Below are 26,548 nucleotides of genomic sequence, written 5' to 3' on the forward strand. Positions count from 1 at the left end.
AGTATTTTTTCAGTATGAAACTTCTTTTGCTTAGCTTAATAAGTGTAATCAACATATAAAAATGAAAATGGTTCACTTCACATATTTGCAACACTAACCCTGCATGTTTTTATTACATAGATACTGTTTGGGTCAGTTTGACCCGCCAGTCAAAGTGGAGGTTAAAAGGGTCAGAAGTGTCAAATACTATTTGTTTCTTTGCAACTGTGAGACATATTTCACCCCAATCATACACACACACACACCCTCTCCCTATTCTATTGACCTCTTCTGTAAAGTGCGAGAATGCAGGTGTTTTTATGACTTTTGATGGGAACCTTTTCTGTTCCCGTGGGCAAACTCCATCACATTGAGTGAACACTCTCAGCAGGGGAGGAGCAAAACATATAAAGATTCTCTGCAAGGGAGTCTTACCAACATTACACTTTGCAGCTACATATGATATACTCTCTGTCAGAGCTTTACAAAATGAGCAGCAGAAGTAAACAGGTGACAGCTCTGGAGGCTCTGGAACTCATCTTTGATCATGACAGTGAAATACAGGAAGATGCGTCTGAAGATGAACACCATCTTGAGGTCAATTCTGAGTGTGATGATTCTGATTATGAACCAAATGAGGAAACTTCTATTCATATTCTTCCAATCAAGACATTCATATCAAAAAATGGTGAAATACAGTATTCTTCATCCCCAAGTGTATGTCAGGCAAAACTGTCTGCAGAAAACATAATAAAGACAGTGCCAGGGCCCACTAGGATGGCAGAGGCTCATGTGACAGACATCAAGTCTGGTCATGCCCAACTCCATACAGAAAATCGTTTCAAATGACTGATCTAGAAAGAAGGCATGTTTTGGGGAGAAATGGAAGGAGCTGGATAACATGCATTTACATGCATATTTGGGGGTCCTCATCCTGACTGGAGTCTATAAGTCAAAGGATTAATCAACAGCCAGTCTGTTGGATGTAGAGACAGGCAGGGCTTTATTTCGTGCCACAATGTCTCTGGAGACTTTTCATATTTTCTCCAGAGTAATCCAATTTGATAATAGAGAGATAAGGGCTGTCAGACGGGAGGGAGACAAGCTGGCAGCTATTAGGACAGTGTGGGACGAGTAGGCAGAGCAACTTCCACTACTCTATAACCCAGGCCCTAATGTCACAGTGGATGAAAGGCTTGTGGCATTCAGATGTTGCTGCCCATTTAGGCAATATATGCTTCACAAACCAGGTAAATACGGCATAAAAATCTGGGCAGCATGTGATGCAAACACCAGAAATGCATTGAACATGCAGGTTTACACTGGGTCGTGCTTGATATGGCACAAGGTCTCAGAGGGCACAACATAACCTGTGACATTTTTTTCATAAGCTACACCTTGTGTCAGGGGCTTCTAAAGAGAAATGGTCCAGCACGATGGTCGGAACGGTCCGAAAGAACAGGGCTGAATTCCCTGCTGAGCTCCTGGTAACCAAGAACAGGGCACCTCAGTCTTCCATGTTTGCCTTCACAGACACCACAGTCCTAGTGTCTTACTGCCCCAAAAAGGGGAAAAATGTTGTGTTCATGAGCACTTTGCACAAAAACGCTGAAATTAGAACAAGAGACGACCAGAAACCAACTATGATCCTAGACTACAATGCCACCAAAGCGGGGGTGGACAACTTGGACAAAGTCACGGGGTCCTACAGCACTAATTGAATGACTGTGTGTTGGCCGCTGGTCATCTTTTACAACATGATTGATGTATCAGCCTACAACGCATTTGTCTTTCCTGAGTGGAACGTGTCAAAGCTGCACAAGAGGCGCATCTTCCTTGAGGAGCTGGGGAAGGAGCTTGTGGTACCACATATACAACAGAGGCAGCACATACCAAGGACCGCAGCTGCTGCAGCTACAGTGAGGGAGATCCAGGAGAGGACTTCACCTAGTACACCAGTGCGTGAGGTAAGTAAGTGTGTGTGTGTGAGCATGTTGTGTGTGTCTTGGGGGTCAGCAAAAAAAAAATCTTGGGGTTGCTGCAGGGGGAAAAAGGAAGAGGAAGAGGTCCCAGGTCTGCAAGCCATCTGATGATGTCAAGATGAGCATGACCTGTGTGAAATGTGCAAAATTAATTTGCACAAAGCACACTGTGATGACATGTCCCTCATGTGCTATGCAGATGCACACACATGCACCTTGTTCATTTCCACCTATTAATTTTTGTGTATTTCTGGTTCTAAACATTGCATAGTGTTTACTATCACAACGTAATGACGTCACTTGTGTGCTGTGGAGACTCACAGACACACATACACACACAAATACCGTGTTCATATTGCTAATATCTTATTTTGTTGCTTTGTTATTTTGTTTATTTCTGGTTCAAAAACAGCGCTAAAATAAAGTTTACTTTCAAAACAAATCCTCATGACTCATTTGTCTTGATTTTAAGTCAGTGGGTCATTTTGACCCTGAACAGAAGAGGTGTCTTGTGTTAATTTATCAACATCACTCCATAAAAAGAAAAAAATTCAAAATGTAAAACAAAATTTAAAAAAAATCAAAGTCATGTAAATCTATTGTATTTTATATGTAGATATTTCCAATGTACATTAAAAAAAGTTGTACATTTTTTCTTTATGAAAAATGAGTGCATTATTGTCATTGAACCATGATTTGTGAGAGATTAAGAACACCATTGCACTAAATATTAATTGAAGTGGTTAGTAATGGAGTTCATAATGGGATATAAACAATGTTTATTGGGATTGTTTGGTTTCTGACACTTTTGAATAATTAAACATGCCCCGGGTCAAATTGACCCAGGAACACCATTGCTGTTCCTGAGGAACGAATGTAACAGGAGGGTTAAGAGAAAAGGAGAAAGGACTGTTCCTTGAGGTGCACCAGTACTGCTCATTACTGTATCCAAGAAGCAGTTCCTAAGTCTCACAAACTGCGGTCTGCTGGATAGAAAGTCTGTTATCCAGCACTACACAAGCTCATCCACCTGCACATCTATGAGCTTACTCCTTAACAGGAATGGCTGGATGGTACAGAAGACACTGGAGAAATCAAAAAACATAATCCTCACAATGCTGCCAGCTTTGTCCAAATGAGAATTATATCCTAGAAAATTGCATCCTCCATTCCAAGTCTTTGTTGGTGGTCTATCATAGGAGGACTCATATAGTCCAGGACCAGCCAGTCTTCATGATATGAGAATGTGAATTTCCCCTTGAGATTAATAAAGTATCTATCTATCTATCTATCTATCTATCTATCTATCTATCTATCTATCTATCTATCTATCTATCTATCTATCTATCTATCTATCTATCTATCTATCTATCTATCTATCTATCTATCTATCTATCATAAGTGCAGTGATTAGGTGAAGAGGTGCCTGGCTTCTTTGGAACATGAACAATGTGGGATGATTTCCACAGTAGCTGCACTTTCTGGAAACTTTGGGACAGACTGAACAGGTGACAGAAGATATCACAAAGTTGGTCAGCACAGGCCTTAAGTACTCGAGGATTGACTTCATCTGGTCCTGCAGCTTTTTCTGTATGTAGCTTTGTATGTAGTATGTAGCTTCTCACTTGGTCTTCAAGTGATCCTCAGACACCAATGATTGACACACGGCCTCACCAAAAGTCAGCAAAAACTTAAAACTGTGAAAGGTTTATGCAAATAGATCAGCAGAAGAAGACAAATAGCAGACAAAGCAAATAAATGTAGCTGAAAAAGTCACAGCAATATGCAGTTCAACTCATATGCAAGCAACTTTTTCAGAAGGCATATTGTTATTTTTTTTTTATTGGTTGAAAATTATTTGTGTCATGATTAGAAGTGGAACCATCAAGATGAAATGAGGAAGTAGACTACAAGCCAATACACCTCCACTTCAGTAGAAGAGAATGTTGCAAAAACATTTATTTTTAAGGCACATTTTCACACAAATCATGTAGCTCAAAGTGCTTTACAAGATGCTAAAAACAACAAATTAGAAATAATTATGTATGAATAAATTAAATACCAAAAGAATAAATCAATATGCACTTAAACAATACAGATATACAAGTAATAGATAAAGTATAGTCCTCAATTATGGATTTTGTTTTTAAGTCTCCGATAATTGTAATAATAAGTCCAATGCTATGGTCAAATGGCCAGGGAGGACAGAAAAAATAAGAAAACTGCTGGTGAGATGCTGGAGAAAAAAATAATCTGAAGGGGTTCCAAGACCAAAAGACTGCCCAGCTCCCAGTGGGCATTGCACCTAACATAAACGTGCTTGAGATGAAGTTTTTAAGTTTCATCTTAGAAGATTTGATGCAGTGAGTCTTATCAACAGTTGCAGGGCCCACATTTATTGCAACATCACAGGTGGCTGCACAGTACTTTGATCAGATGATGGCGATTTTCCAGAAAATAAAACAGAAAAATAGAGCTTAATAATGACTGAAATTCCAAGCAGTATATGATATTGCAATACATATACTGTATAATCTATTTAAAGTAGAACTAAAATGCAGCTATGAAAAAACAAATTAAAAGTGTAGCTTTTCAGAAGTTACACCTTCCACTGTGACATACCCAGAAAGTAAAGAAAAACAAGGGAATTGGAGTGATATTAGCTCCCTGCAAGAGAGTAACAGAAAATGAATGATAAACCTGGATGTTTAGGAATAGGTAGCATTAAACAAAAAATAACAACATTTAAAGCAACACTCACACCAAAGAGAGATCACCAATGAGATGTGAATTTTAAAAAGACAAAATTCAGGGTAAGGAGTTACCTAAACAAATTTGATAAAGAAGGGAGAACAGGTTTCAGTGCTTGTCCAGAAGAATGACTCTAGAATGGACCAATGCTACAAAATGATTTAGAGAAGGCATGGTATGATTAGCGCTGCTTCTAAGAATTGAAAAGGCAAAGACAGACCTTAGGGGCAAATAAATTAAAAGGAGCACATGGAAGGTAATAAACACTGCAATGACAGTTTGCTGTCAAAATAGATTGCATGAGACACACTATTAAGTGGAAGCGTCTCCTGACCAATAAAGATGGCCAAAAGTAGAAATAAGAGTGTGGACAGCACCAGCACATAGGTAAACCTGTGTATGTAAAAAAAGGTGGAAGAGGCAAAAAGCCAAAACATGACAGAGCAGACTTGAAGTAGTAAGAGACATGGGAAGCTGCAGGATTTCAACAAGTAATTTACTGGAACAAGTCTGCTATGAGGCAAACTAAAGGAAAAAATAGAGCCATGGAACATACACAGCAAAGGTTATCATAATTAAGAAAGCCAGAATCATGGAGCACTACTATGGAAGGACAGGATCAACAGTCGTCATTTCACTTACAATAAACATTAAGAGATGGCTCAATTGTCAACCAGTATAGTGTCTGAGTGGATCAGAGACCATCAGGCATGATCTGGCACAAGGCAAGAACCACTACCTCCTGTTACAATATAATTAATTGGAAAATGATTTTAAAATCAATGCAGAAACAGAGTTGTTGTTTATAGGGCAAAGTAATGAATATTATTTGCAAAATAATGTTTAAAATCCCAGGACCATTTATTTCATACACACTGTATAACATGGAGTCAAGATACACTATTTGATACATATTTTCTTTTTATGAGAAACTCCTGCGTGGGTCATCTTTGGTCTGGAGTTTTTATTTTCTCCCAGTGACAGTATGGGTTTTCCCTGATGTCCTTTCACAAAATGTAAAACATGCTGAACTGCCTTGGAGTGAGTAAGTGTGGGTGTGAAATAGGATAGTATCCCATCCAGGGTTGGTTCATTGGTTTCTACCTTGCATGTACAGATGATACAAATTCTGACTTCTTGTGACTGTACTGGAAATAGCAGTTTTAGTAAATGGAGGCTAGATTGATGCATCTGTCTTTAAACACTCACATAAGAACTGCATTGCTAGCATGCATCCTCACTTAGAAGTATGTCTCAATAAAAATGGTTCCTCACATCCCTAGATACAGGGAAATTACTTCATGTATTATTCGTCAGTATGATCAATAATTTTAATCTACCAGTCTCAGGCAGCCCAAACGTATTCTTTTTACACTTCAATCAGTACAAACGTTTTCAGCCAGGATTATAATTAAAGCCAAAAAAAAAAAAATAACACATTACCACAGCTCTTACAGTGCATTGCTTCATTGGATTCCACTCAAGCAACTTACTAACATCAAAATCCTTCTTCACTTTTTATTTGGCACTGTTAGCAGTCTGATAGCAAGAAGAATTAGAAAAGTAGCCTGGGAAAACATACGACTAAGGATTTTTTTTAAAGTTCTAGTTAAGTATTCAAGACAAAAATGTGATAAAGGGGAAGCTGCAATTAATTGATCTTTTTTGTGCCATTACAATGCAAAATTCTGTTTAGTCCCCCAACACATGCTATCTCTCAGTTGTGGTAGCTGATGTTTGCTGAGTTTCACCTGCTGGTATTGGGTAAAGCTCTCATTAAAATACTGATGTCTGTGCTGATAGCTGAATCTATTTCTGTAGTACTGGGCTCTGAACTGGTACCGGCTCTATGAACAATCTTGAGCATTCATCCTGTGAGAGGTTACAGTGATGATAATTACTTCATGAATATGCATCCCAACGAGATGGGGAAAGTAAAGTGCTGCTCCTACACTTGGGAAAAGAAGGAGGCTGATGTGGACATTATGAAATTCCATGGCAAATGACCACTACTCAAAGGAGAATACAATACAAGATATAAAAGAAACACTGTCCAAAGGATAACAACAATTGTGTTATGTTCTTATAGTGGAATAGTGCTCCAGTGCTTTTTTAAGCCATCCTCTTTTGCAACCAATTGCATCAACAGCATCACATTATGAACTAACTGAAATACTCAAAAGTTATAGTCATGAAATAAATTTTGGAGAATAAAATAATTAAGACAATTCCAGCTAAGCTTCAAAATGGAGGAGTTGACAAGTGATGCAGAACATTTTAGAGCTGTTCAGAAACATAAGCAAAACCTTGTGTAGCAAGGTGAAGGATGAGGCCAGGCCAATCCAAAAATAAATGAAACACGCGCTCGATGGCACTATACTGAAAGGCCAGTTTCCTTTTTAAATCAGTCACGTGGCATTCTCAGAGACTCTCTCTAGCATGGTCAGGTCCAAATGAAACGCCACCTTCCAGAAGCTTCTCCCTTTTATACTGGATGGATCAGAAAGGGCAAGGCCTCTTTGACTCTGTTTCTCTCAATGGGTGGTTTGTCAAGGCTGTGAAGGAAAAAGGAGACTAGACTGTTAGCAACAGCGCCCCCTCTTGTCTTGGGTCTTGTCAAAACTTATGTGGGTCTAGAAGGTGAACCTCTGGCGCACATGCATGACACTTATCATTGCCAATTTGCCATAGACAGTCTGTTCAGCTTGTTTGACAATTATTCTAACACCAATAGTATATAAAATACAGAGTTCACCTACATGCATGTTGTTTTCACTTCTCAATTTTCAAATCTCTTTTTTTTCTCAGGTCCTGACAGATACTACTGTTTGGGGTATGCCATGCCATCCTGTTCTGTGTACAGTATTGAGGTTCATAGGATGAGGGGAAAAAATGTGCGTTGTTATCTCTTGATATGATTTTGATTCAAAAGGTGGTCTTTCCCTGTCACACTCTTTATAAAATTATTAAGCTGTTAACAAGCTTACAATATCTGAATAATAAATAACTATGACAATTTCCGGTCGCTGCTCTGTAGCAGACCTCTCAGTGCATTTCTCCGTGTTTTGTACCTGCTTTTTTGTTCTTAGGGGCTGATGTAGATGATTTGACTAATGTGTGTCAGAGGGCAATGCTAAAGAAACTGGAAATCATCTCAACTGATGACAGACATCCATTACATGTAGAACTAAACTTCAGTAAATCAGGAAGGATAGTTGCTTTGAAAACCCACACAAATCGCTCCAGAATCTCCTTTCTTCCTAGTGCCATACGACTTTTCAATAAGAAATATCGGAGATAATATTTAAGGTTTTGATATATATCCTGTTACCTTTTTTTTTTTTGGTGCAAATATGTTTTATCTAACTGCCTTACCTTAACCTTTCTTATTTCTATTTGTCTGTTTTATTTCATTCTGTCTGTTACCTGTTATTAGATGCAATTGAGAAGGCAAATTTCATGTTTTCTTGTGTAAACATGACTAAATAAAGAAACCTAAACCTAAACTACAAATGACATCATTGCAAAATTACCAGCATGGGGTCCTATGCAGCTTTCCAAGCTTTCCATATGCTGTTGCTGGAGTATGTGAATTTCCCCTTGGGATTAATAAAGTATCCTATCTATCTATCTATCTATCTATCTATCTATCTATCTATCTATCTATCTATCTATCTATCTATCTATCTATCTATCTATCTATCTATCTAAGTTGGGCATAGGGTGGATTGGCACTAAGTAAATACTGTAGCACCAGAAATTCCTCCAATAGGTTGAATATATGAGTGGCTCCTGTAATGGACTTAAAAGACATCTGAGAGCTTGTTTCTTCCTTGAGCTGGATGATACTGGGAAAGGATTCTTCCTTCTATGATCCTGAAGTATAACCAGGGTTCTCCTTTAATTCCTTAACCCCTTGATCTGGTCATGGATGTGCTGAGTCATGGGATAAAAGACCAAATCCGCTTGTGCAAAGTTTTTTACTGATGACATTGTGTTGTGTAACACCAGAAAAGTGGAAGTGGAGAGAAAGTTGGAAGAATGGAGAATGACTTTGAAGATAAACCAAAAAAGACAGAATGCATCAGGTTTAATGATGCTCAGGATTCTGAAATTAGCAGGCAGGGACAGCTATTGAAACAAGTGGATAAATTTAAATATCTAGGATCACTGCTATACCAAGATAGAAAATCAGATGCAGAGATAACCCTTAAGAGTGCAGTGTGGATAGAACAATTTAAAGAAGGCATCAGGAGTAGTGTGTAATTAAAGAATTAAGGCAAAAGATAAAGGTAAGCTTTTAAGAAAGTTGTAAGACCAGCAATGATGTATGGAGCTGAGACATGGACAGTAAAGGCAGCACAAGAGAAGAAGTTAGATGTGGCAGAAATGAGAATGTTAACATTAAATTACAAAAAAATGACAGAATAAGAAATTAGACAATCAGAGAAACAACAAAAGTGGGAGAGGTATCTAAGAAAGTACAGGAAAGTATGTTTAAGTTGAATGGACATGTGATAAGGAGAGACAACAAATATGAGGGCAAAAGAGTGATGGGAATGGAAGTACAGGGGAAGAGAGAACAATATATGGCCAAAGCGGAGGTGGATGAATAAAGTAAAAGAAGGAAAGGGGCTTGATTGGCAAGGGGAAGTGGGAAAAGATGAAGAAGAGGAAGAAGAAGAAGTGTTAGAAAATGAAAGGATGAATAATATTATTTGTATAAAAACATCTGAAACCTGTAGCTCAAGTATATAATGAGGCTACCCTTATGTTTTGCTCTGATGCCAATAAAGGATTTTATTTGGTTGTTATTCAAGTGACTACATTCTTTCAACAAATTTATTATTTAGAAATAAGGAAATATACGTCTTTCCTCCACATCCTGATGTTTCAACCAATGTTTATTATCAATACAATAGAACCTTATCTTATTTAAGTTAAAATTGCACAAATTAAACTTAATTCAAAATAATTTGCCTTGCTTCATTATGTTATTTTCTGTATATTTTTGTAGACATTTCAATCACTGTTTCGCTCAAAACTCAATTTAAATTTGCGTTCGGTGAGAAGGAAGAGAGGGGTCTGTGTTCAATTTCACAGAATTAAAAATAAAACTGCATAAACAACCAGAAAAAGATAAGAATATTTCACTAGCGAAAAGATACAGTGCTACTAAGCTGTTGAATCAATGGCAGCTGTAATGGCCTTCACCTCCTCCACAATGTGGTGTCCAACTCTGATCATGGAGGGCTTCCATGGCTACAGGTTTTCATTCTAACTCTTTTCTTAATTGTGACCAGGTTTTGTTGCTAACTAACTTCTTTTGCTTTAGTTTTAATTGACTTGTTATTTAAGACACAGACCCCTAAATTGTTTCTTTTTTCTTTGATCAGCAGCCAAACAGTAATGAAACACAAAACAAACAAAACATATCCAGATATCACTCCAGAATTTGAAACACCTGCTCCTGCTCCAAACAAAATAGACCTGAAAATACCCAATATTTCAGCCACATAATGCTATATACAATCAAAGAAAATGAAGATCTATAAACATAGTATTTTTGCTGTCCAGTACAACTTCTGTATTTAAAGGAATATCAACAATAAATAATCAATATTGAAAGTAGAACCAACAAACAAATGTTTATAAATTCCAAATTTCTGTTCAATGGGCAAAATGATAAATTTGGAGGCACATAATTAATCAATGTAATATCTGTTTAATTGATGGGAATCTTTGCTCTGTGATATTTTATATTGTTAATTTGTTGTTAGATTAAGTTTAACTGCTTTATCGATTGTAACCTATGATTGTAAATGTATTAGTTATTACATCTTTTCACTTGTGGCAATCAACTTTTGTTACTTGTCCTACTACACTTGCTGTACAAGCAGGCCCTAGCCAGGGGTGGCCAACTCTGATCCTGGACAGCAGTAGTGGCTACAGGTTTTTGCTCCAACCCAGTTGCTTAATTAGAAGCCAGTCTTCACCAATAATAGAACTTATTTAATTTCATGACTTATTAGTGTTTTAACTCTACCATATCAGTTCATTCTTAAATCATAGATTTTTATTTCCTTTCTAATGATACATGGATCATCCAAGTGATTTGAACTCTAAAATGGATTGATAATTTTCAGTTCTTCACTTTCTCTTCAGTTTCCTTCTAAATAAAATGATGACTACACACGGGTGGTACTGGAGACAAGCTAGATGTAGAACTGCTGGATATTTTGTCATTTTCATCTCAATGCTAATAAGGAGCAGTTAAAATACTGAACAAAGCTGTTTATGACTAAAATAAGCAATTAATTAAGGGTTTAAAATCTTAACGAGCAGGACCACTGAAATGAACCAGAAAAATGTCACTTAAGCAATAAGTGCTTCATCAGCAATTAATGATTTCTTATGAAGCAATTGGGTTGGAACAAAAACCTGAAGCCACTGCAGCCCTCAGCCCTGATTTAAAAGGTCTGGGTCTTAAAGAGCAAATAAATTAAATGAAGTTAAGTAGTAACAAAAAGTAGTCACTAATTAAGAAAATTAATGAAAACCTGTAGCCACTGTGGCTCCCCAGGATTGGAGTTAGCCACCCCTGCCCTAACCTAATGTTACTCAGTTATATTTACCTCTTTTGTAAGTTGTTTTGGATAAAAGTGTCTGTAATTCATGATAATAATTAAACTGTGAGATGTGCATGTTTCTGCTCCATTTAAATGGTGTTACAAAAAAAAATCAACCAATTGTTTGCCTTAAAGGGTTCTAGTCTTAAAATGCCAAAGCGGAACTGAAAAGCTCAGACTTTAGATGTGCACATATGAACAAAGGTGTGCCTAGAGCACTACATGATTGAGGGGTTTCCAAAACAACCTGGAAAAAGGCCAGGAACAAAAAAAAAAAAAAAACATTTCACATACTTCAAAAAGAAATTTTATTCTAGTTAAAAACCTGCATTCACTAGTTCATGGAAATTTTTTAAAATTTGAAAAAAGAAATGTTACAAGTATTTTTTAATAATAAGTTTACTACTAACTTATTTTTTTCATAACAGTGCCATCTACTGGTAGATGCGGGGTCAATGCCCCATTTGTCCTTAATTCAGAGATACCTCTTTCTTTAATCACTGTTTATCTAAAATATTAACAAAATGTTTTTCAAGCATTCCGTACAAGTGGAACTACAATAAAAATACATAATTAGATTATTTTAACTACTGTGTTTGTAGGGAGCTGGTCTCTGACTTGGAAGTGAGATCTATTACACTCAGACTGCCAGTGGAGCAGTGTTTATGTTTCATATATGTTGCATAAAGAGCCAGACATGCACCTCTTGCATTCTTGCTGTTTTACTCAGTTTGGCACCTGGTGGTGTGAGAAAGAGTTAGCTCATTGCAGACTGACCTTAGCATGAACAGAGGCCACGGTAACCAGACAGTTACACATGGGATGAGAATGGACTTGATGAAGGCTGTGTAGAATTAGACCAATAGTGCTTGAGGGAGATTGAATTTCCTCAGCTGATGCAAAAAGAACATTCTCTGATGGGCTTTCTTAATAATATATGTGATGTTATTGTCCCACTTAAGGTTTTGTGACAGCACAGTGCCCAGAAACTTAAATGATTCTGTCATCCCAACAGCTGAGCCTTTTATAACAAGGTGAGCAGGTGACTGTTTCCTGAAATCTATGATCATCTCCTGAGTTTTTTAATGTTAAGGTCCTAATTATTATGGCTGTAGCACAATGTCAGATGTTCCACCTCTTGTATTTATGTCACAGGTGTCTGGTCACACTTATAGGTAATCTAACTTAGACACCATTAAAATATCCGACTACGCCACCCAGTTTTATTAAGAGACTGGGAACTCCTTAAAAATACCAATAATAGCACACAGGTTTCTTTAAATTGGGCGGTGAGTAAACACACAATGAAAGACACAACAGTAATTTTAGAAAAAAGCAACAGTAAGTTCTATTACACAAGACAATATAAGATACATTAAAAAGATAAACGAACATAACAAAAACTAAACATATCAGGAATCAATTTCCTTTTTTACAAAGGAAAATACACAGTAAACCCTCTAAAAGTCCGTTAAAAACAAGAATTGGAAGATACAACCTTTAGTGGTGCAGAGTCCAGTTTGTGCACTGTGTTACCCCAACACTTAATTGTTCAACTGTCCATGGATGCACTCTGTTCCCCGGACACTCGTTCCCCTACAGAAATTGTGTCAAATTGTTGAATCCCTGTCAGCGTCTCTTCGTTGTTCCTTTTTCTTCCACTCTGGGCTCCTTGTGTTGCTGGGACCTAGGCACGCCGCATTTCTAGTCTGTCAGCTTTGCTTGGTCCTCTCATGCGGCTTCCCTCTTTCGCTGAATCCACAACTGGCGTCTCCTTGTGGAGCTGTCTCTTCCTCCCTGGAAGTAAATGTTGCCGTCCTTGTGCCTCACGTCGTGCCAGCCAGGTACCCTCGTCTGCCTACGAGCCCCTGTGCTCTGTCCGAATGTCTTGGCAGCGTTTTCTGTGGACTGTCCTCCTGCCTTCTGCTGCCCAGGAGTTTAAATCTACTTCAGTCCCTGCCATTATCAGTTCTGGACAATCAGACTAAACAATGGTACATCTGCATTTCCTGGGTTTAACAATTAATGAAAACACAAGTTAAAAAAAGGAATTGTTACCAATCATGAATAAGTACAGATATGCTGATTAGAAACCAATATTTCCAAGTCAGGTAAATACAGACATCCTCCAAGGCCAGACTTCAAAGTGGCGACTCCTTTGCAAGACAGCAAATACCTCCACAAACAACCCTGACAAAATCAGTAACTGGATTATCCAGGATCCTCCAAGGAAGCAGCAGTTCTTTTATCACACTGGTATTGTTTGTAATCTCAACCAGCCATAAACTTCAAAGTGGTGACTCCTTTGCAATACAGCAAATACTTACATCCTGCAGACAGCCTTTTAACTTCTCACCCCTCAGTCCCAACAATGAGTGCCTAATGGAACCACCCAGTGCACAAAAAAAAATGTCCCCCTCTGACATTTATATTGGCTCATTATTGTTTGAAATGTGGCATATTTATGTGATATCAATAGCAAATTTAAGAAATTTGACAGACAAATCACCAGAGGTTCAATCATTTGTATACAGTGAGAAGAGTAGTGGGGAAAGGACACATCCCTGTGATGCACCAGTACTAAGGGTAAATAGGTCAGACTCTGTTCCCAATCACACTTACTTTTTCCTATCTGTAAGATAGCAATAGCAAATTGAATTGGGCAGGTTGAACTGTTTGAGTTTCTTATCTAGGAACTCTGGAATAATTGTATCGAAAGCAGAACTAAAGTCCACACACAAGATCCTCACATATGCCTCTGGCTTATCAAGGTGTTGGGTAAATAAAGCTCAGACCTAAATTCACTGCATCATCCACAGTCCCATTGGCTATATATGCAAACAGAAATTGGTCCAGAAAGTCTTTCGTAGCATTCTTGAGGTAATTCAGAATAATGCGTTCAAAGGTCTTCATTACCACAGAGTTTAAAGCTACTGGTCTGTGCTCATTCAGGTCTGTGACCTGGGATTTTTTTGCTACTGGAATGATGGTGGAGATCTTAAAGTAGGCAGGAACAGTGCACAGAACCAGAGATTGGCTGAAAATGTCTGCACATACTGTAGACAACTGTTCTGCACAGTGCCTGAGTGTGGATGGGAAAATTAAGTCTGGGCCTGGGCCTTTTTAAAATTTTACTTTGTGAATAAGCTGCAGATGTTTTTTGTATTGGTGACAGGAGGGGGAAGCTGAGAAGAAAAGGAATGTAGAATAGTAACAGTGAGACCATCAGGTAGATTTATGTCCCATTGTCTTTCAAAGTGACCACTGCTGATTAGCCAGACTGGGATCAGCAGAACTGTTTGAATTTTGTTTCTTATAGTTAGTGATCTGTTTAAGGCCTCTCCAGAGTGTTGAGCTGTCATTTGCAGACAATTGTTCCTGCAGCTTATCTGAGTACTTTCTTTTGGCACCTTTAACCCCTTTCTCCAAGGTTTACTTGGCTTTCCTGTATTCCTCACGATTGCCAAACCTGCAAGCACACACTTTGTCCTGGCACAGCTGTCTGAGCTCTGGAATGAACCAAAGCTTATCATGGTTAAATAAACATCTTCATAAAAACTAATATACAGTGATCCCTCCTCCATTTCGGGGGTTGCGTTCCAGAGCCACCCGCGAAATAAGAAAATCCGCAAAGTAGAAACCATATGTTTATATGGTTATTTTTATATATTTTAAGCCCTTATAAACTCTCCCACACTATTATAAACATTTCACGCACAATTATACAGCATAAACCCTTTGTATTCTCTTAGATATTAGGTAAGATTCATTGAAATTATGTATGTAAACACAGTTTACATACAGTAAAACCTAAATATTATTTTAAAGATATCGAGCGTCTCCGATATCACATATGTTACAGCCATTACGACAGACAGGCTACCAGCAATAAATACGTACAATGCAAGAAAAATTGTATACAGTACAGTAAAATGTGTGTACAGTGACACTAAACTATGTACATGTAATAAGTACTGTACGTAAATAATTAATTATGGTTACTCACCAACAATGACAGGACGACTTGTCCGATAATGATGAGTTTAATTTTACTGCACAAAAAAGGATGGCGTTACAGCTCTTCTAAAGGAGCCTCTTCAGGCGACTGTTTAGCACCGCCGTTGTTCTTCTTCCATCACTCTTCAATCCAAATCCCTAAAGCAGATTCCATCCAGACTACTGCCTTATGATGTCCACTTGCAACTCGTTTTGCGCCCTGGTTAAAGGACACTGCAGCTGTAGATCTTATATGCTTTTCCTCCTTTTTAAATAAAAAGAATCGTGGACTCATTGATGCTGTAATGGTGTTCTGCAGAGATGTAGCTGTTTCCATCCTTCAACATATCCAAAACTTTTACCTTTTCTGCAATCATTTGCATCTTCTGTTGGCGCTTGTGAAGCAGTAGCAGGGGCACGTTAATGCTGAATGAGTGAGATTAGACTTCCTGGTTAATGCAGCACTCCGTCGCTGAGCCAATCAGCAGCACACAGGAACTTAACCGCGTGCTCTGATTGGGTAGCTTCTCAGCCATCTGCCAATAGCGTCCCTTGTTTGAATTCAAATGCGCCCCTTGTTTGAATTCAAATGGGCAAATCAACGGAGGAAGCACACGTACTGTAGACCGCAGACATCCGCGAAGCAGTGAAAAAATCCGCGATATATATTCACATATGCTTACATTTAAAATCCGTGATGGAGTGAAGCCGCGAAAGACGAAGCGCGATATAGCGAGGGATCACTGTACTGTATGAAATTACAGTATCAGTGTATTCATGTATGTTGGAGGTGGTAGTTTTGAAGGTACACCAGTCAGTACAGGCAAATCAGTCTTGAAGTTCTACTGCATTGCTGTTCCAATTTTTAACTGTTCTTTTGGCTGGCTTTACAGTTTTCAGCTTTTGTTTGTAAGATGGAACAAGGTGTATTATGGAATGGTCAGAATTGCCAATGATAAGCATCATTAATAGCTGCATAGCAGTGACCTAGAATAATTTAATCTCTGGTAGGGCATTTTATGTGATGTTGATATTTAGGAAGGACCTGGTTAAAACTGACATGGCTAAAACCACCAAAAAGTCCAGGTCCAGGTTATCTTTTTGTATTCTCAGTGTTTACATTAGTGAGTTGCCACTGCACCTCTTGAGATTAGCTCCAGAGCAAATGTAAACACTGGTCAGAATCACTAAGGAGAACTTCCTTAGTAAATTAAACAGCTTACAGTTTATAACAAGCAATTCTGGGTTGGAAGAAAATGATTTGAAAACAGCTGTTACATCATTACACCAATCTTGATTAATGAAGAAAAGCACTCCTCCACTCTTTGTTTTGTTGCAAAGTTTGGAAACATGGTCTGCATGGTACAGCATAAAGTCAGGTACAGTCTGTATAATACAGAGTCGGGAATAGAGTTGTTCGGCCATTTTCCATACTCTCATTCTTCCTCACTCACAATAGTGTGCTGCAGTGCAAGAAAGAGTGAAGTATGTGTTTCCCATATTCTCTCTCAGCCTCTCTTAATGCATATTTTCTGGTATAAGAAACAGGGAGGCACATTCCACCCTTACTACCACTCCCATTGTGCATTAGAAAGGATGAGATATACTCTGCCCATATCAACCTGTCTTACTCACTGCATGTATCTTCTTATGTTTAGATTTCTGCAGGCTAACTTCAGTCCCTCTTGGTCCCATCAGAGGTATAGCTGCACTCCTAACAAAATACATGCCTTCAAGTGTCAAGTAAATACTGTGCACATTCAATTAAGCTTCTGCCTTAGACTGTAACATCCATCCATCCATCCATTGTCCAACCCGCTATATCCTAACTACAGGGTCACGGGGGTCTGCAGGAGCCAATCCCAGCCAACACAGGGCGCAAGGCAGGAAACAAACCCCGGGCAGGGTGCCAGCACACCGTAGGTAGACTGTAACATATAATTTAATATTCTGACAAATAAAATGAACGCTTTTATAAAATATTTTGGTCATTTGTCACTTTTTTTTTTTCGTGAATATCAGTTTAACGTACTCTTTGATTATCGTACATGTATGACACTTTAGACCTGAGATTCCTGACCTCACATTTAAACGTCCATTTCGGCAAGCAAACTGTTGTTTCTTTTCCTGTTCAATGACAAAGGAAAATAACTGCCATACAGTATATCTAATATACATTTTCTAATTTTAATTTGTTTTAAAAACACCATTTTATAAAGATGATTTATACCCATTTTAGGTTTCTTTATCAAAACGCTGTTTGACACTAATCTAGATATAACCTCCAGTCCTGTAATCAAAGCAAGTTCCACTATCTGCATGAAAATTTCCTGCTGCAGCTGCTAAAAACTGCAAAGTATAACTTAAAAACTATGATTCAAATTTGTGAACAACTGATGATACAAATATGTTTTTAAAGGCACAATTTATTCTAAAACCTTCATCTCAGTCATAGACCTCTCACATACACTCGCAATACATAATTAGGTTCTATGCCAGAAAGAATTAGGTTGAGCCTCCTGAGACTTACTGGAATGACAGTCTCTGCATTGTTTGACATGGATATGTTGTATTAAAAAACACCAATGTAAATTTGTTATTAGTTATTGATGTATACACATACTGTACATATTAACATTACTTGTAAATAGTTGTCAGAAATTTGTCTTTTTCAATATGGTGACTATCTATGTGATTCCAAGAGGAGTGGGAACTGAACCAGATGGATCAAATATAAAATTGTAAATAATGTAAAGAGCAATCAATAACAGAAATACATGAACTGAGAAAAAGGCAAATTTGTCAGAGAAAAAGAAAAGGTCAGATACAGCTTATAGAGATAATGGAATAAAAAGTGTAAAAAAAAGAAGAAAAGGATAAAACTGAGTGGCCCAAATTTATAAGAAGGGAAAAGAAGGCACAAAGGAGATGTTTTCTGTATCTAATCACAATAGAAGAATACCTGTTTTCCTGACTATATAATCTTAATTTTTCCTCACGTTCTGATTGGCTGGTCTTATGTCCTCTAGTGACTTGATCTGTGTCTTTTGTTTCTTTGCTGACAAGTTTCAGATTAGGTCTTTTTCACAATTGCTGCTTTTCTAAATAGAATATACAGTATATTATGGGCGGAATGGTGGCGCAGTGGTAGCACTGCTGCCTCGCAGTAAGGAGACCTGGGTTCGCTTCCCAAATCCTCCCTGCATGGAGTTTGCATGTTCTCCCTGTGTCTGCGTGGGTTTCCGCCCACAGTCCAAAGACATGCAGGTTAGGTGCATTGCTGATCCTAAATTGTCCCTAGTGTGTGCCGTGTGGTGGGCTGGCACCCTGCCCAGGGTTTGTTCCTGCCTTGTGACCTGTGCTGGCTGGGATTGACTCCAGCAGACCCCTGTGACCCTGTGTTAGGATATAGCGGGTTGGACAATGACTGACTGACAGTATATTATATGTATGCCAATAGTAAGAATTAATCGATGGCTCTCTGTTTGCTAAAAAAATCAAAAGTATGTCCAGCTACACAGCGCTACACAGCGCACAGCAAACCATTTCATGTTTTTGTATACTTGGTATAGGAACAATTTTGGTTATTTACAAACTTGTGTCTATGCATTGAACCTATTATGAAAAGAGTAATTAGTTCATATATACAGTATTCCAAAGGAATGATACATTTTTTCATTTTTGTAAAGCTGCAAAATTTCATTGTTATAATATGGTCCCAACATAAGGCAGCACTTATGAGGACTGAACTTGCAATTTTGTGGTTAAGTAACTAGTGCATCAGTCTCTAAGTGACATTGCTGTACCTAGTAGGTCTTGAACTTTGAAGGATGTTTTGACCAACATATTTAACATGGCTCTAATTGCACACATCCATGGAAAAATACAATTCTAAATTAAACACATAATTTTTCATTAATTCATTTTCATGTAGTCCAGAAAGCTTACTGATGTTTTAGGAATTGTTGCTTCTATTGAGATATTGAGTCAAAGGGTATTTTCTTTTTGTACCACACTTTGCCCAGCAACAGTCTTCAGCTTCTCTTGGGAAATTCCCAAGTGGTCCCAGAACAGTTGAGAGATATGATCCCCCCACAACATATCTTGAATTTGCCTCTAGGTCTTCTTTCTGAGGGATCTACATGGTTCACCATGATTTCAGAATAAAAAAAGTTACAACTGAATGATTCAGTGTGTGATAAACCACAAGGAAACAAACTTAAGTAACACAGCATTAAGTTCAAATGTAACAATCAAGCCATATATACAGTCTGAATAAATATACTGTATGTGAAGATCTACATCATGTTCATATATTTGTAATGTTTTATCCATGGTTTCTTTACTTTAAATTCATTTATGTTATTATTTTCATCAAAGGATTGATTATATCATTCTTGTTAGCATTATGCTTATTCCCAAGGATGCTTTCTGGTTGTCCAAATGTCACTGCATGTGCACCAAATTGTGATGTTTCAATAACCATTTTATGTAGTATCTGAATAAAGGTAAAGGAATTGCCTCATTTTTGTTAGAGAATAAATAATTAGATGCTGAAGAATTTTTAATTTTCCGGCTTCAGCTCTTTCATGAATTGATTTTGGTCAAGCACCATTAAGAAGGTTTGCCTGCCCTAATATCTCTTGGCCCATAATTTTGCTTTTGTCTCTGGTTAGTAACTTAAACCTGTTTCTTTAACATTAAAAATAATGTCATATTTATTTTTATAGACAGGTGTGCTTATTAGTGTGAGTGTGAGATGACTAGATTAGTATAGTAATTTCAAGTGATTAATAGAATATAAAAGTAATCAATTAAATTGAAAACATTTGCAATTTTATTTTACTCTTAATTTCTTTGCCTAGCTTTGTTTGTGTTTTGGCAGGTCAGGTCAGGTTAGGTCGGGGAGCATGCACTGGTACAGTGCATTGCCGGACCCACCACATGACAAAACATCTCAGAATCCATGTTGGTAAATGTCCAGGCAGACACACAGTCCAGTCTCACCCTTTGGAAGACTGTCTATCTGCCGCAGCCAGGTGTTACGTTGGCATCCCCTTGGCCTGGTCCAGCCACTTGGGTTCTTAACAATGAGGATCCAGTGAGCAGGATATCCCCCAGGGAATTGCATTACATGGCCAAAGTGCCGTAACTGGTGCTCCGTCACAATTCAGGTAATGTGCCCCATTCGGGACTCCATGAGCAACCGCTCATTCAACACAAAGTCAAAGATTCTAAATAGAGACACAGTACCAAAAGAGTCCAGTCTTCATGTCAGGTCACTGGATTGCATCCATGTCTCGCGATCATAGAACAAGACAGGAAGCACCAGGACTCTAAAGACTTGCATCTTCATCCTTTTGCATAGATATCAGGAGTGCCACACACCCCATTCTAGCAACCTCACGACCTTCCATGCTCTCCCAATCCATCTACTATCCATTTAAATGGAGCAGAAGTGTCACCAGAGACATGAATGTCACTGCCAAGGTAAGTAAACCTCTCGACAAGGTTGACACTCTTTCTGCCTAAGAGGTCATTAAAGGCCTGAATCTTGGTTTGTATCCAGGACACTCGCAAGCCCAGACACTCTCTCAAGAGCCCTGATCAGAGCCTCCATTGACTCCATCAAGATTTCATAATTGTCAGCAAAGTCAAGATCAGTGAATTTTTCTTCACTGACAAATGCCCCCCAGCCTCTGGACCCCTTGACCCTGCCCAACATCCAGTCCTTGCAAGCAATGAACAGAGTAGGAGCAAGAACACACCCCTGAGGAACCCCAGAATGAACTTGGAAAAACGCAAAGGTTCTGCCTCCACTCTGCACACCATTCACAATACCAGTGTACAGTCTGGTCATGATATCCAGCAACCTTGAGGTGATCCAGCAAAGTCTCAGGATGTCCCACAGGGAAGCTTAATCAACTGAGTCGAAGACTTTATGAAAATCAACAAAGGCTGTAAAGAAACACTGCCAACATTTCTGTTTGTGCTCCATGAGAACCAGGATGCAGTTGATAGTAGACTTCTTAGGCATAAAACCAGACTGTTCCGGTCACTGGTAGGCGAGCAAGTGAACACAGATCCTATTGAGGATGACCCTAGCTAGGACCTCACCCAGCACTGAAAGCAGTGTTTTCCCCCTGTAGTTGCCACAATCCAGGCAATCACCCTTCCCTTTCCAGATAGGAACGACAAGTCCCTTTTTCCAGTCAGTTGGGATGATGCCCATCTCTCAAATGCAAGAAAAGATTGCTTGTAATGTCAGGAGGACAGCCTGGAGAGGTTCACCAAGGATACCACAGATCCATGTAGCCTTCCCTACCCTCTGCTGTTTTTTGTTTTGGTTTTGGCACTTAAGGTATTTCATTTTAAGGACTAGATTTTTTTGTAACTGCTGTCTGACCCACATCTAAGGAGCAAATACTTTTTTAGATCCTGAAACTGTCTATGTTTTCTAATTTTGTAACCTGTGCAGCTAGGACTTCCACATAAGAAATTGCTGCCTGTCACTATCAGTCAGAACATAAACTTAAAAAATGAAGCTATTTATAAACATATAGCTGAGTCACCTGAATTTTCACAGTTTCAGTATATAAAGTCACAAAATCCTAACAGGACCTAACACTAGTCTAAAAAATAGGACACCAATGATAGAACTAAATTGAGCTGATGACATGGCAGCCATCTTTGGTCCCTGGAGACAAAACATGAGAAAACAAAAATAGACCAAACAGTGAAAAACACTCCATCAAATGACTGCAGAAACTGACAATATACCTGCATGCCTTAAATGAAACAGCTGTAATGGTTTGAGAACATGAATATCCCCAGCAGCAACACAAGATCTCTCCTTAGGCCGAAAACCTGAATGTAGTCATGGGCTTAAGAAACAGTCCACGGAATAAGAGAGTGAACTTTGAAAACACTTGATAGCACAACTTAATTATGCGGCCCTGTGTGATCTCATGTGACTTGGAGCTAACTTCCAAGATGTAATTCACAGATGCAGGACTTTATTGGAAATAGATTCATTGGTTCACCCTATAGTTAGGTGTTTTGTGATAACGGTGGTCCTTTTACCTTTAAAAGATAGTGGAGAATTCTCTAATATTATGGCATACTTTTCACCCAAGCATGCAGACTGTTGAGTTAAACATTAGAACAGCTGTGGAAGCAGGCAACACAGGAAGAATGGGAAGTTTATAAGCATACACACTCCCAAACAAGGATATTTCAATGGAACTGTATTTATGTACATTGTGTGAATACTCCACCCAAGGTAAATATTTATTCAAACTTACATATAACCATCAAAAATGATCAGGAAAAACAAAATGCACACATTGTTTGGGTTCAGTTGACTTCCAAAACAAACCTTTCTGAGCAGCACATTCTGCAGTATCTTCTTCAGGCATCTGATGGGGCTCCTTCATTCTTTCATCATCTTGAAAATGACATGCTTCCAGTTTTTTCTATTATTTTGTTTGTTTTTCTTGAGCTGGTACAATACTGCTATTATCTACGATGATGGGCCATTCTACTGCACACAGACACAAATAGATGAGCACCTGCTCCCTTTCACCTCACAAACCACCCTTGTAATTTAGACACCATATATAGTGTGGACACCAGGGGGCACTCCAGCTCCCCAGACACCCAACACACGCAGGCTTGGAGCAAGTATAAAAGGCAAACTGTGTTTTATTGTGGGAAACTCTTCCTTCTCTCTCTTTCACTACCTCCTCCACTCCTTCATGCAAGCTTTGTTCACCTTCCACCTGACTCTGGCTCATTGATATGAGTCAGACAGCTTCTTTTATTTAATCCCCAGGAGTGTTATCAGTAATATGATCCTGCGGCTCCAAAGCTGCAAAGGGACTCCAAAGATGCAGGGACTCCCAAATCCCGCAGTTCCCTCTGTCTGCCCCTACGTAACCCAACAAGGCTCTCCCCCAGGACTACAATACCTGGCATGTCTTGTGGGCACCCACACAGGGATCTATCTAGTGTCCTGTTGGAGACAAAGTCCTGTATAAGCTGTCTCCCCTTATCCTTCCACCTCATGGGCATCCTGGTTGGGGAAGAATGTTGGCTATCCCTCAGAATAGTTTAAATTTCTAGATGGATTTACAGATTTATTTTGTACTGCTTGATTTTAAAATTCATATATTAACCAATATGAAATATTTTGCTTTGTAATTTGCAATACACTCCATGTTTAAAAAAATAATTGTGTTTTATGATGTCAGCAAAAAAATAAAGCAATAATGATTTCAGTAGTGTTGTGTTGAAAGCATAGAGGATTATTGGGATACAGCTTCCAGCTCTGGAAGATGTTTATCTCAGGCTGTTTAAGGAAAGCCACCAGCATCTGCCTGGATTCCACTCAGCCATGTGCACACTCTATTTGAACTTCTTCCATCCAGGAAACGCTTCAGAGCACTGGCTTCTAAGGCGATTTAGATTTCCAACAGCTATCCTGTTGGAGGTGTGTACTGTTAGAATACTAAGATTTATACTTGATATCATTTTAACATGAACTGCATTAAAATATGCATATTACATTATACAGATAAATTGTTAATTTCATTTAAATGATGCATACTGTTAACAACACTACACAACAATTTTTTTGAAAAGTCTTGCTTCCTGAAAAGGTTTGCTGATTGTGACAGGTACCTACTGGGTATGCACAAATATAGTTTTGGTTTTACTGCATCACGTAGGAACTCTGAGAAATAGACATTTATATGTTTACTGACAATAACATATTTAGTCACATTTATATTTCGCAGAAGCTATTAAATATAACAGAATTAAAAGTGTTTTGCTCCTGATTTTCTTTTGTATTCAATGTCTGGTGCATCACGTTGTAGTGTCCAACAGTAGTCAGCAAGCACTGATGGATTCCAGCTGCCCTGGTACCATATCTCCATCGTAGCAATGTCCTGGTGAATCCTTTCACCATGTTCGTCACTGACAGCACTGAGATTTGCGAGGAAGAAGTCCAAGTGTGAGTGGAGGAAATGAATCTTGAGTGACAAGTTGCACTTCATTGTCTTGTATGCTTTGTGAAGTTTGTCTACCAGCTGAATGTAGTTTGGGGCTCTGTAATTGCCCAGAAAATTGTCAACAATGTCTTTGATGGCTTTCCAAGCAATTTTTTCCGGCCCAACTAACATCTTCAAACAGCTTGTCATTCATAACATGTCTGGGGGCCAACAAAAATGCCCTCTTTGATCTTGCCGTCAGTTATTCTTGGGAACATCTGTCTTAAATAATGAAAACCTTTGCCTTCCTTGTTCAGTGCTTTCACGAAATTCTTCATGAGTCCCAGTTTTATGTGAAGAGGAGGCAAAAATATCTTTGCCAGGTCGACAAGCTATTCATGTGCCACATTTTTCTGTCCTGGAACTAACTTTTTACGGAGTGGCCAGTTCTATCAAGAATAGTGCGACTCTTTGGCACGGCTGTCCCATTCACAGATGAAGCAACAGTACTTTGAATAGCCGAGCTGCAGTCCCTAGTAACAGAGCAACGACTTTAAGATCTCCACAGATATTCCAGTTGTACCTGCTATACTGGATGTGCTTCAGCAACAGTTCCATATTTTCATACGTTTCTTTCATGTGTGCTGCATAGCCAACAGGTACTGAAGGATAAATGTTACAATTGTGTAGCAGAACAGCTTTCAGGCTTAACATTGATGAATCAATGAAGAGACACCACTCCTCCAGGTTGTGATCACAACCCAAGGCTGAGATCAATCCTTCAAAGTCACAATAGAAACAGAGACTGTCGACTTGTGCAAAAAATTTGGTTATATCATGATGCTGACATCGAAACACAGAAATCTTTGTACCTGGTGACAGCAAACACCATTCCTGCAATCTCGAACCCAGCAGCTTGGCTTTTGCTTTTGACAGATCCAAATCTCTGATCAAATCCTTCAATTCAGACTGTGTTATCAGATGTGGATTGCCTGATGAGCACGGTTCAAAATCCGGGTCAATGTCACTGTCAGTACCCTGCATTGCAGTTTCTTCATCTGGTTCGTCTAAGGTCCAGTCCTCTGGTGGTTTCAGAATTGGAAGACTGTCGTCATGTGGCATGGGTCTCATTGCTGAAAGCAGATTAAGATATTCAATTGACTTCTTGTTTTTGGCAGAGAAACCAGACATTAGTCAAACAGAAGTAACAGTCCATCACATGGTCTTTCTGTTCTTGCCATATCATCAGAACAGCAAACGGCATCATCTTTCGAGTGCGTCTGAGCCAGGCTCTTAGACTGACAGCACATGTCGCACAGCAAATGTGAGGCGCCCATTCCTTGTCTTGATCACCAATTTTTCAGCTGCAACACAGATGATAAGCTTTCTTCACAAGAGCAGTCATCCAGCATCTCTGAGGCGCAAGTGTATATTCACCACAGATATAGCAGAATGTATCGCGGCTGTTATGACATTGATGAGACATATCGTCCGACACCAAAACGCCTATAGCATCAAGCTTACTTACTGTTATATTGCTACCGATACTATACTTTACTATACTGAAACTATACATACACACTGACTATCTATATTAACTAAATGAGCAGGATCGGTGTATGCAAGCCACCTTTATAGCATGCTGAGACAGCATCAAGCTTGTTCAGACCTGCCCAGGTATGCCCAGGATGTCAACTTCCACAGAACAGCTTCCAACCTGGCCTGGTTCCATTCCTGGACATGCCCAGGCTGCACAAACCGTTGTTGATATGTCACTTACGGAAGCGAAAATGTTTGGATACAAATATAAGAAAAAATCATGACAACACTGAATATTTCTCTGAAATGGTATGTGATGGGTAAATTTTGATGTGATATTCATGATCAGCACCCAAAAATCTATAAGAAAGATCCAACAGTGTTCAAGAAGCAAAAACTTTGTTGTACAGTGTAATTAAACATGTGGGGGCGTGGTGGCACAGTGGTAACGATGAGCTGTCTCCTCGTACAGGGATTGTTACTGCCTTGCGATATATGCTTGCTGAGACTGGCGCGACCCAGGATGGATAGATGGATGGAATAATTAAACACTTACAGTGCATCCGGAAAGTATTCACAGCACATCACTTTTTCCACATTTTGTTATGTTACAGCTTTATTCCAAAATGGATTAAATTCATTTTTTCCTCAGAATTCTACACACAACACCCCATAATGA

The 26,548-nt window shown here is 38.8% G+C and overlaps 1 pseudogene; it reads left to right on the plus strand.

Annotated features, from left to right (window-relative positions):
* The first annotated feature begins 468 nt into the window (after nucleotides 1-468).
* Nucleotides 469-8,978, plus strand: LOC114655055 (uncharacterized; annotated as a pseudogene).
* The last annotated feature ends 17,570 nt before the right edge of the window (nucleotides 8,979-26,548 follow it).

The sequence above is a fragment of the Erpetoichthys calabaricus genome, chromosome 7, assembly GCF_900747795.2.
Source record: "Erpetoichthys calabaricus chromosome 7, fErpCal1.3, whole genome shotgun sequence".
Classification (NCBI taxonomy): Eukaryota; Metazoa; Chordata; class Cladistia; order Polypteriformes; family Polypteridae; genus Erpetoichthys; species Erpetoichthys calabaricus.